This window comes from Apium graveolens, chromosome 4 (genome assembly GCF_009905375.1).
Source record: "Apium graveolens cultivar Ventura chromosome 4, ASM990537v1, whole genome shotgun sequence".
NCBI classification, from domain to species: Eukaryota; Viridiplantae; Streptophyta; class Magnoliopsida; order Apiales; family Apiaceae; genus Apium; species Apium graveolens.
The window spans coordinates 89,681,586-89,687,585 of NC_133650.1; positions in this window are offsets into that span (position 1 = coordinate 89,681,586).

Genomic DNA, 6,000 nt, shown 5'->3' on the forward strand with positions numbered 1-6,000 from the left:
CTCCTTGAGTGATGACACCAACTATGTCTTAAAGAAGGAATTGATTCTTTAGTTAACATCGATGGGCAAAAATACGAAATCATTAATGTAGATGTATATAATTATAAATTCTTTTATATGTAAACAATTTACCACATAGATAACGTGTGTCACTTTCGAACTGTGAAACATCTATGAGATGAGATAGATCAAAACTATACTCAGGTTTGTTCAACCTATGTGTTGAGTCTTTCTCCAGTTTTATAAAAGCAGCAAAGTATAAATGCTTTGGATTCCTGAGACATCTATTTATTTCATGTCCAACATATTCTTTTACAATAAAGTTGGAGATCTTGTAAGTACCGCCTTCTTCCAGTTTGTGCTCAAATAGATCCGTATATTTAGCATTAATAAAAGCATGAATCCGACATTTCTACAAAGAAAATAAAGATACAAATTTACTTTCACAATTTTTATTGGTTTGTGGTTATGCAATATAGAATGATACCGAGTCATCAAAGAACACAAGATTAATCCCCTTAAATTGTTGTGTCTCTCGGTTCACTCCTCGCCATAGTGCTTGTGCCTTTACCCGAATAGTCCACCTTATTTTTGAAGTGTTCAAGTTCATGAGTGGGGTATAATCGTGAAAACTCATTGCACTAACTAACCTTCAAAAATTTAAAGAAATTTGTAAGGATATTTAATGTAATTTATTGTGCAGATGGAGTAGAAGAGAAGAATACTTACAGATCTAGTTGTGGTAGATGTGCGAGATATTTTGCTGACAAAATTGTGTGTAGGCTGCAGTTTTGTTATAATGGGAGAAATAGGGTTTTTGGTTGAAGCATTAAATGCAAGGTGGTGCAAGTTGAATATTATATATATATATAGGCAAGTGCTCAAATACAAACCAATGTTAGAATACAAACTACAAACCAATGAGACCCACATGTTTAATCACTTTCCCCTTCGTTTTTAATTTTACTTTTCCCGTTAGTTGGTTAACTTTTAAAAAAAATAATTTCACCGTATTTTTATCATCTCCCACTCATCGATTTGCATAGCATATTTGCTATATTTTGACGACAAATCAGTATTTAAACTTACCTGAATCAGTAAACTGAAATCAGTACTAATTCCAGAACCAGTACTTTTAGTGATTCTCGTAGACATAATTAGTGATTTATCGTCGAAACATATCAAATATGATATTCATACTGATTGTTGGATGATGTAGAAAAATATAGTGAAGTTAGATTTTAAAAAGAGTTCACTAATTGACGGGAAAAATTCAATTAAAATGGAGAGAATTATGTGTAGTTGTGTGTGGGAGGTGTAGTTTGTATTTTAATTTAGTTTGTATTGGAGTAAGACTCTATATATATATAATTTGTTAAAGCTCAAGTGTCCCCAACTACCTCATTTTCTATTTCCTTATAAATGTACCTACTACCAAAATTATGAAAGAATAACTTTGTGAAATAAAGTAATATAATGATCGTAATTTTAAGATTTTTTGCATTGAAGAAATTGGGAAAAAAGTAATTAATTTGTGGAAGTCTCACTTCCCAATAAATAAAAAATGTATGTGTTTGGGAGAAGCACAGAGAAATTATTATGGCACAAAAGTAATTTTGAATTGTTATGTATTATTAATTTTTATTTTTATTTGAAAATTTGATGAATTTTTAATTTGAAACGCTATTCTTATAATGTTTGTTCTAAAATATCATGTATGAAAATGAAACATATATGCATGCCTATATTTCAGTCAGTTCAGGTATCTTTGTTGTTCCATTTATAGTTTGAAAAAGCATAGGGAAAAATCTGACATCAGTGTAGTTTCTATGCTTTATATTACTAAGCATAAAGAAAATAATATATGTCTATTTATAATTGAATTTTTTCATATTAAATTGGACCTTTTTCTAGAAAACTTATTTACAACTGCTAAATGAAATACATTAATGTTTGACTTTATAAGTAAAAATCCATACACAACTTAATTATTTTGTATAATGCAAATATTTTGTACGAACACCACAGTGATAAACTTGATTAAGTGTTAAATTGCATTTCTATCGGACTTGAATTATATAATATGTGGCATTCTAGGCGAAAATGAATGAACGGAATTTTGAAAATTTTAACTAACACTTTTGCAACGGTTGCAGTATTATGAAAGTTTAGAAATTATCTCCAACTGGTCGAGTTAGTTGAAACAATATTACAACGCTGAACTGTTAATAGTTGAGATGGAGTGGAATTACAAAAGTCTTAACAATACACTTGTCCTTACAAAATAGTGGGAAAAGATTAGTACGTAAACCCAATATTTTACTCCACCAGCAATGGAAGCTGTAGAAAACCTTAAATGCCATTCATTTCCCATATCATGTAACAATTTTTGTTGATTTAGTTTTAATAGTAAACACTTGGTTTTACAAAAGTGATTATGATTGCGGTATATACCTTCGACGAAGACTATCCACCATGTCACAATTTTCATTCACATACAACTTTGTGGTTGTAGTATTTGAAATACTGATGAAATCGTTATAATTGGTACGAACAACTTTGCAACTGGACATGATTATTATAGCAGGCCGAACTTTACATTATTCCAATTCAATTTTGCAAGCTCTAGCAAAATTATCCTATAAACGGATTTGAACTTTTTCCCTACACGAAAAGGATTTCTTAATTTCGATAATTCATGTTAGTCCAAAAAAAATACAAGGGCACTCATAGATTCTGTAATCCATACATCCATGAAACAACCATCTTCACCATTGCTTTTGGTAAAACTTTCAATTGATTTGGCAGAGTCAACGATCCAAACAACATCTGCCAAGTTATTTTATCCAAAATTTGATTTTATTTTCAATGTAAAAACAATTATTTAGTAAAATTACTCTGACCAATAAGATATTTGGCATCAACTGTTATTCCCTCACAATGCAGCAAGAATTACAGAAGGGGGGATTGAATGTAATTCTAGTAAACTTTTTCTTGAACTATAAATGTTCTAACTCAAACTATATATATAAGTGTTTTGATTTACAAGGTGCGGAATCACAAGTTAAATAAATCAAAAACATAAAGTAATAAAAACACAAGTCTTTAAAACTTTCTGGTGGATCTGAAAGTATCCACCATATATATATATTGAATTAAGAACTTTGTGAAGAACAAATTGTCTCACAGCTGCTTTACAAGTGAACAAACAAACTACAGAGAAATTCTTAACAGTTACAGCTTTTTATATTTCTCTTCTAAAAGTGTTTGCTTAGTTATTTGTTCTACTAGCTACACTTGGTTTATATACCTCCAAGTTTACATGGAAATAAGACATGATAATAAAACAAAACTATCAAGTCAAACTTCATGCTGCTTCACTACTCTATTCCAGCATCTTTGAAAATCTTCTTAATCTTGCATGGAAATGGTAATGCTCCTAGGAGTTTAAGCTTCTATTTCTTCATGAATCTCTTCCAATAAATCAAGGAAGAAGATGATGAATAGTGTTTTCAAGATTACTAACTTTATTTTCTTTGATTTCCTTTAAAATCCAAGCATTCCTAAGCTATCTCAAGGCTTCTCAAGGCTTCTTAAGGCTTCCTAGCTACTCTAATCACTCCAAGGAAGGTATAACCCCTCCAAACCCTAACTTTACTTTGAGCATTAGGTTTGGTTTTGTTTGTTATGGTTTATGAGAGGCATGGTTGTTGTGTATTTAGAGATTGGTTGGTTTTGTGATGTTTTTGGAATGGTAAATCTTGGTAATTAGTTAATGAACTTAAGTAAGCTTTTAGTTCATGATTGAGAAGTAGTATAAAGTGGAAACCTTTAGATGTTGGGGCTGTTGTAGTAGTATATGGATGAATTTTGGTTGTAACAATGATTGTGGGTTGATTGTGGATTGAATTGGAGTGGTATAAAATTTGGTAATCGCGTAAACATAGCCGTCGTAATGCCCGATTTACTTTAGACTGTTTTTGTTCTTAACATCAGGACCCGTGAACTCACTGTTAGGTTTTGACCATTGCCATTATTAGATATTTCATGTTACGAGCTTCGTTTTGATATGTGGTTCGTTTGAATCCGATGTACGGTTTAGGAGAAACGACTGTTTTAAGTAACGGCGCTTCGCGACCGAACCATTACCCCTCGCCTTACTTTGAAACCTTGGTTAAGGACCTTAAATGACTAATTGGGGTATGAAACAATTATGTAAAGTGGATTAGACAGTTGGTAAGGTGCTCGCGAAAGAATCGCCTTAAAACTCTTAATGGTTAATTTATTAAAAATGGTGGAGCCGAGGGTACTCGAGCGACTTAAGAGAATCGTTGAGCGCAAAGCGAGCATTAGAGTCTAATTGGTTAAAGTATAGATTCATAAGCGACTTTGGTTTAATTCCAACTTATATGTGGTTTATAGGTTACCAGACTCATCTCAGGACTTTTACCACCCCTAGTCGCTCAGGCAAGTTTTCTACCCGTTATACTGTTGTTGTGATGTAAATATATGTATATGCATTATCTTGTGATAAGTGCATGATTGTTATTAGCAAATCTTGCGATATATTGGAGCATGTGATATGGTATATATGCATGTCTGTTTCGTAATCTGGTTATCTATCTGTTGATTTCAATGCTTATAGTTGCATAATACCTATGCTAGAGATAAGCAGTAGTTGCGTATACCCTTAGTATAGGGGACCCAAAGGTGAATATTTTCTAAAACCGGGAGTCGATGTTCCCGAGTATATTATATTTATATATATATATATATATATATATTGAGATAGTTTTCAAAACTATTAATCGAATAAGGTTTATTCGATAACTTTATTTTAAATAATGAATATTATTTGAATATTCATTCGAGGACTTATGACTCTGTTCATTTTATTTAATGAATATTATTTGAATATTCATTCGAGGACTTATGACTCAGTTTATATTATTTAATGAATATTATTTGAATATTCATTCGAGGACTTATGACTCTGTTCATTTTATTTAATGAATATTATTTGAATATTCATTCGAGGACTTATGACTCAGTTTATATTATTTAATGAATATTATTTGAATATTCATTTGAGGACTTATGACTCCGCTTATTTACTAAATATTATTCTTTATTTTATTAAAGAATAATGTTTCGATAATCAAACTTATTTTCGATTATTCAAATAAAGATAGTACTTTCGTATAAGTATATCTTTGGTTATTTATTATTCATTTCAAGTATAAGTTTTAAAACTTTTACTTTAATTATTTTTATAAGGATTATCCTTATGGGAATATTATTTAAATGATAATATTCAGATATTTTCTAATATATCGGGACTGATTTACTTTATTAAATCAGCATTACTCCAAACACTCTTTAAAGTGTTTTCGAGTCTTCAAAATGATTTTTAAAAGTTAGAGCGGATCCCAAAACTCATTTTTATAATTAAGATCTTCCTTTTAAAGGGGATTTAAATACTCGCTCAAAACCTGAGGGATCCGGCTCTCATTTTATATTCGCAACGATGTTTCTGTTTTGGTAAATGAATTGATTACTTACCCAATGTTCGAGAAGTAAGTCCATCTATTGAGTCGGCATAAGCAACATGGGCTCAGTGGGCGTCCATGAAAGTGTAAGTGGCTCAGTGAGAGTCCATCAAATGCGTAAGTGGCTGAGTGGCAGTCCAGCGTAAACCTCAGAGATGATATGACGTTAAAATAATAAGTTTACTAAGATAATAAGAACTCTTGCCAAGTTCATAGTCGGACTACCTAACGTAGTACTGACAATTAAAACCCTTATGGGAACCCTTATAAATATCATGATAGTAACGTAGTTCGTTATCGTATATAGTAGCGGGACTCCGAACCCTGAGGTTGAGGAGCAACAGCGCGATGATGTTTTATTACTAATTGGAGATCGTATTGTGGATCCGATAGAGCGTCCTAACGCAGGACCGAATGATTTTCATATTGAGGATGTAGCGGTTGAGGATGT